At 33.2% G+C, this 6,699-nt stretch overlaps 1 long non-coding RNA gene across 4 annotated transcripts; it reads left to right on the top strand.

The window, feature by feature from the left end:
* Window positions 1-4,316: 4,316 nt before the first annotated feature.
* On the top strand, window positions 4,317-6,489 carry LOC105794592 (uncharacterized). Of its 4 annotated transcripts, XR_008194518.1 has the most exons (6): window positions 4,373-4,578; window positions 5,334-5,436; window positions 5,586-5,651; window positions 5,755-5,804; window positions 6,038-6,110; window positions 6,350-6,489. It is a non-coding gene; the product is annotated as an uncharacterized LOC105794592 (long non-coding RNA). The 4 variants fall into 4 exon arrangements; XR_001134051.2 differs by having other exon boundaries at window positions 4,317-4,578; window positions 5,755-6,110; XR_001134050.2 differs by having other exon boundaries at window positions 4,321-4,578; window positions 5,586-5,871.
* Window positions 6,490-6,699: the final 210 nt, after the last annotated feature.

Here is a 6,699-nt window from a genome sequence, read left to right as displayed (position 1 = left end):
TTAACAGTTGGTAAGAAAACATCTCTTATGCTTATTCCCATCAAGTATAACATGTAGGAAGATGATGAGATTAAGCATCGCTGAAAAACACGATTCGGAAAATAATTATGCACTGGGTCCATCTGGGAAACTGTGATATTTGTATCAAAATGAATGGACGATACTACATGATAATCATTTGCTCCATTTTACGTGTCCTTGAAATGTTGAAGGACTAATAATATTCTATCCTGATTTGACAAATATCATGGACTTGACTGGAATATTTGTTATAACCAAATTGTTAAAAGAGTTATAAAGTGTTCATAATGAGCTGTGAATGTTTGATTTTGTATTTATCAACACAGTTCTTGTTGAGTATTTTTAGTGCCAACACTGTCAGCCACTATAAGTACTAGAACCTCAAGAAGTTTCCAAAGCAGTCTCAACATTGGTATGAAGCTTCACCATGTGATCTGAGACTTGATTTGCTTCACAGACAGTTTGAATTATGGTAACTCTCCAATCTCGCCTGCATATATGTGTAATGGAACAACCAGTAATCCATATTGTCCTCGAGTAAATCGATAGCCAAAATGACCCCATAATTAAAAGTTAAAACGAAGCTCCATACCTAAAACTAAGCTTATTCCGATATTTCTCTTCTAGCCAAAGACCCCACTCATCAATATGGTTCCTAAGGACTCCACCAGAGGATGCGATGCCAGTCAATAAATCAGCTGCTCTATCAATATTACTGGTGGTCCATCTATCATGCACTGGTTCTCATCCAACAGTTGTTGGATTGTGTCGCGTTGTGCCATCTAGTTGAGCTGTTGTGGTAAAACCAACGGTTTTTTTATATAGGATTAGTGCTCGAACTAGTCAGGTTATTAGTTTATCGGTTCAATCAGTTCAACTAAATAAATTATTAAAAATTTTATAAAAATAAAAAATAAACTTGTTTTTCTATCCTGATTCAACTAGTCTGTACTGATTCACATGTCAACAAATTTAATACCTCTCTTCGAATTGGTACCCCAATTTGTTCCTACACTACACCAAAACAGGCTTTTAGCGACATTTTTAGTGGCGTTTGGACAAAAAAACGCCGCTAAAAATCCAGCATTAGCGGCGCTTTACATAAAACGCCGCTAAAGATCGAGCATTAGCGGCGCTTTACTAATAGCGCCGCTAAAAATGAGCATTAGCGGCGTTTTTTGTAAAAATGCTGCAAAAAACCTAAGTCCAACGGCATCGTTTTCTGACCTTTTGGGGCTTTAGCAGCGTTTTTGAAGAAGCGCCGCTAATGCTTAGGGCTTTAACGGTTTTTTTGAAGAAGCGCCGCTAATGCTTAGGGCTTTAGCGGCGTTTTTAATGAAGCGCCGCTAATGCTCAGGGCTTTAGCGGCGTTTTTGAATAAGCGCCGCTAATGCTCAAGGCTTTAGCGGCGTTTTTGAATAAGCGCCGCTAATGCTCAGGGCTTTACCGGCGTTTTTGAAGAAGCGCCGCTAATGCCAGGGCTTTAGCGGTGTTTTTGAAGAAGCGCCGCTAATGCTCAGGGCTTTAGCGGCGTTTTTGATAAAGCGCCGCTAATGCTCAGGGTTTTAGCGGCGTTTTTGAAGAAGCGCCGCGAATGCTCAGGGATTTAACGGCGCTTTTGAAGAAGCGCCGCTAATGCTCAAGGTTTTAGCGGTGTTTTTGAAGAAGCGCCGCTAATGCTCAGGGCTTCAAATATTTTACTATTTATCTGTCTATTTACTATTTATTTTTAATTAAATATTTGTTAAAAATGTATAAATTTGAAATAATGACACGTAGAAATAATTTGAAATAAAAAACATAAAAAAATATTTGTTAAAAATGGAAAAATTAAAATACTATTATTTAAAATTATTTTAAAATTTTTTGGGTACATGACTGATTGATTTTTCATTTATATATTAAATAATTTTATATATAATTGTAAAAGATACGATAGTATTAATTTTAAAATATTTAATTAATTATCATTATAATTTAGGGTTTAATATATATGGTTTAGGGTATATGGTTAATTTAGGATTTAAGGTCGGTTTAGGAGTTACAATTTTAAGGTTTATAGATTATGGAATTAGAGATTATGGATTAGGGATTTTGGTTTAAGGGTTGTGATTTAGGGGTTAGGGGTTATAGATTAAGAGTTAGGGATTTAGAGTTTATGGATTCGGTATCAGGTTAGGGTTTAAGGTTTAGATTAATTAGTGTGTTTTAATTTATATTAAATAAGGTTTATGGGTTAGGGGTTAGGGATTCGGGTTGGGGGTTAGGGTTTAGATTAATTAGTATTTTTTAATTTATGTATTAAATAAGGCTTAGTGGTTTGGGGTTTGGGGTTAGGGGTTAGAGGTTAAGAGTTAGTGATTTAGGATTTAGAGATTCGGGGTCGGGTTAGGGTTTAAGGTTTAGATTAATTAGTATTTGTTAATTTATATATTAATTAAGTTATTATATAATTGTAAAAGAGGGGTTAGCGGTTAGCGGTTAGAGGTTAGGAGTTAGGGGTTTAGGGTTTAGGGTTTAGATTAATTGGTTTTTTTAATTTATATATTTAATAATTTCTTATATAATTGTAAAAGGGTTAATATTAATTTTAATATATTAAAATTATGATTATAGTTTAAATTATTTAACAGATAATAGATCAATTTTATATATATTAAATGGTTTAGGATTTAAGGTTTACTTTAGATTTGTTAAATAATAAAATTTTATATAATTAATTAATGTTTTATATTTAAAAATATTTAATCTAAATTTAGATTAAATGGTTGAAACCATTTGATATATTTAAATATTAGATTTAACGTAAGTATATATATTTTGGATAAGACCAAATTATAACAAATAAAATGAAATACAAAAACTAAAATCATTCCACATTGAGCATCTAGCAAAATAGTTATATTTTAGTTAGGAAGAAATATCTCTAATAAAATAGAGATTAGATCGAAAATGAATATTTTAAAAATCACTTAACTAATAATTTCTACAAATAATTTCTAATAAAAATTTAATTTATAAAAAATAATAATAATAAATATTTTAAAAAATTACTTAACTAATAATTTTTACAAAATAAAAGATTTTTTGTGGCGTTTTTGCGAAAAACGCCGCAAAAAGTAAGCAATAGCGGCGTTTTTATAAAAAAAAATGTCGCAAAAATCGTTTTACTTAAAAAAATGGCGCCATTTAACCCAAATTTCCCCCGTGAAATCCCTAATCTTCCCATGGCCGACAATGTTTTGAACTTTCTTTTGATACCCATTCTCTTTCCATTCACCAAATCCTTTCTCCTATTACCCTTTCCCCTCTCCCTTTCTCTCTTTCCTCTTCACCTGACCCTATCAAAGGAACCCAGCTTTCCATCTCGCTACCAGACGACGATGTTTTGAACTCCTTCTTCATCGTTTTCTCTACTTCCCGTTCTTCTTCTGCTCTCCAATGGTTATCCCCGCCGCAAATGTTTAACAAAAAAACACCCTTTTGTTTATACCAAATTTCGAGAGTGCCTCAACGAACCCCTTCCTGTGCTTTGCAGTTTGCTGTTACCGGCTCTTTAATTCATGTATTTGGTTTGGTGATATAACAGTAGAGACCCTGAAAACCGTGCTCGGATTTCTTTACACAAGTTACACGGTAATGTTTCGGAACAGCGATAATTTGTCTTCCAGTTAAAAAAGTTTGTCGAGTTCCAAATGTTTCTTCCTTTTCATTGCTTCATAGAGTTCAAAAATGAAATTATTTGAAAATGAACTTGTTTATTTATCATTTTCCAAATTTGTTTTTATGCACTAGAATAAAAAATAGTCATCTTCCTTTTTTTTTTTCTTATCAAGCTTACTCAATTTATTTTATTTCTATTTTTTCGCTCAACCATATCTCAAAGAAAAGCATAAGTGTGTTTGGCTTGTTGGCAGCAGAACTAGTGCCTGGTTCAAGATGAATTTGTGTAACTTAGAAAAATCAAGAAAGTTGGAGAATTTCCACGTTGTACAAATTGATCAATAAATGGCGCCTACAGCTGACATGTACTTTCTATGCCATAATCATATTTAAGATGCTATTATAATTTTTGACAATTTTTTGTACGTGATGATATTTATAACTATATACTATATTTTAAAATCATAACATTGCGTTAGCAATAATTTCAGGTGCAAAAAATGTCATTAATGCATGCCAAGAAAGTAAAGTTAAGCGACTCGTATACTATAGTTCTGCAGATGTTGTTTTTTATGGTTCACAAGATATACTTAATGGTAATGGGTCCTTCGCTTACCCAGGGACAGTATGTTTCATATTGCTTCAATCTGATAAAACTTTTTTGGCTTTTGAATTTCCATTTGTTTGCTAATTGTCCTTTTGTTTATTTATGCGCCTCTACAGTCTAAGGATATGACAGTAGACCTCAAGTTTGAAGCTGAAGGACTAATCAGGTTAGCTAACAAGATTGGCAGTCTTCAAACATGTGTACTTCGCCCTAGCAATGTCTTTGGATCTGGTGAAGCACAATTTGTGCCTTTGCTAGTGAATCTAGCCAAATTCGGTTTGGCAAAGGTTTGTGAACAATCTTAACTTCGCTTTATTTGTGTAGAGCTGTAGTTTTACTATTATCTTGATTATTTTAAAATTCTTACTGTTATCTACCGTAGCGTAATGGATATTTCTACATTGATTATCAAAGTATAGGCTAAAAGTGAAATATGGCAATGTGTCTTTAGGAACCTCTTTACTACAATTAAAACTGTTCCCAGGGTCTATATGTTGTCATTTGCAAGTGGTAATTTGGTAGAGATATAATTATAAGGTACATACTTATTACCGCATGCTTGTTTTAAATTGTAAGGTTTTAAGAAGTTAAAACTGTAATAAGCTCTAATGTGTCATGTATCTGATTTGATTGCCATGCTGTGACATATTTTTGCAAGACTAGATGGTTACAGATCAAACACTGTATTTCACTAAATCAACTTTCAGATAAGTGCTTCATTTGTTGTTGCTTGCTGATTTAAAATTATAGCATGGTTCTTCAAAACCTATGCTCTTCAGCATTGTTATAAACTTTGTATTAGGTAGTTATAAATCCCCAAGTATTTAAATTAGGAGGTTTCCAAATTATTATTTTCAATTAGAATGAGTTATGGTTTCCTTGGTTAGACAGATAGAATGAAGTATACGGGCTCTGTTAGGGAAAAAAAGAAAAACTAATAGCGTTCCCTGTAGAAGGCAGAACAAAATTGACTGGCATTATACCGATAGGCACTAATATATTCTCGTGCTGTCGTTTACCAGTTCTAACTTCTCTTTTGCAGATACTATACTGATCCCTCTGGCACATTTTGGCAATGCAATGCAAAAGTTTTAGGCTCAAGTTCCGAAGGTGCAGACAGCTCTTTGCAAGAGCAATACAACAAGGTATATCTTCGTCTCCGTTTGTATGTTGCTTTTCAGCTTTAGGAGTGCTTATCTTGGTGACCTTATCCTTTTAGGATTGTTTTACACACATATATGTATGAGTATTTTTGGTGCTAAGTTACCAAGGGATTTTTCACCCCCACCTGCAGGACCTGACTCTTCAAGAAGCTGAAACTATTGCTCTGTCCATTTTAAAGTAAGTAATAGAAGAGAAGGTAAAGTTTCATGCGAAAACATTCAGTTTTGAGGTTCCGCTATATGTATTTGTTTAATTTTGCTGACTAATGTATGCACCATTGAACAACGATATTACTGCAGTTGACTCCCAACAATGTTGATATTGCTGACTTTAGGGAGCAGTACTCGAAGTACTTGTTCTTCATAAGCTTATTTCTTAAACAAAATAACTTATATTGTGTAGTAATTGATTGTGAGGTAGCTTTATACGTATCTGAGTCTTTTTATACTAACTATTTATTGCAATTGGTTCCAAATATTTGGTGAATTCAATTATTAATTTGCACTGCTAGTTTCCTGGTGTCATATGCCTTTTGTGTTAGAATTTGAATTGTTCCCCCTAAACAATTTTCTCTATGTACAGGTTTGATTGTGGCATGTTTATGTTAAAATAAATCGACTTCTATAGCAGAGGCTTAAGTCTTTGTTTTGAGCAGGTAAGTCCATGGAACAATTTTTTATCCTTGTAGTTCATGTTTTATTTTGATTTTTCTGTGATTAAACTCTAGTACTCAAGGCAGTAGTTGTTAGGATGTAAAATATGTTGTCCATCTGCTTAAATATATGACAAAAGGTAGAAGTACATATTGGAGATACTCTCACATGCACATTCATTCATTTGAAACCCGATATTATTTGTCTTTGAACTGAGTTGGATTTTTCCATGCTTATGTAGGAACACATGCCCTATTTTCATTTAAGGACCGCCAAGGAAATTCTGAAACTGAAAGCTGATTGATCGGATGTGTATGCCGGCTTTCATCAACTACTTTCGAAGGCCTTACTAGGAATTGAAATGGTGTGCAAAGAGATTGCTTCTTCGATCTGATTTTTGATATAAATCTTGGACAAAGTATGGATATTTCTTGTCGATTGCATTTTATCTTTGTTAGTAAAATAGGATTCTCTTCTTAGGATCTTAGTTTCTTCACTTGTATTAGACTCAACAATGGCTTGCATTGCATTGGTGTTGATTTTACCTAAATTTCGAGGTTTACAATTTTTAATTTTTATTAATTATTTACG

This window comes from Gossypium raimondii, chromosome 3 (assembly GCF_025698545.1).
Source record: "Gossypium raimondii isolate GPD5lz chromosome 3, ASM2569854v1, whole genome shotgun sequence".
Taxonomy (NCBI): domain Eukaryota; kingdom Viridiplantae; phylum Streptophyta; class Magnoliopsida; order Malvales; family Malvaceae; genus Gossypium; species Gossypium raimondii.
This window is presented reverse-complemented; position numbering and strand designations above follow the sequence as displayed.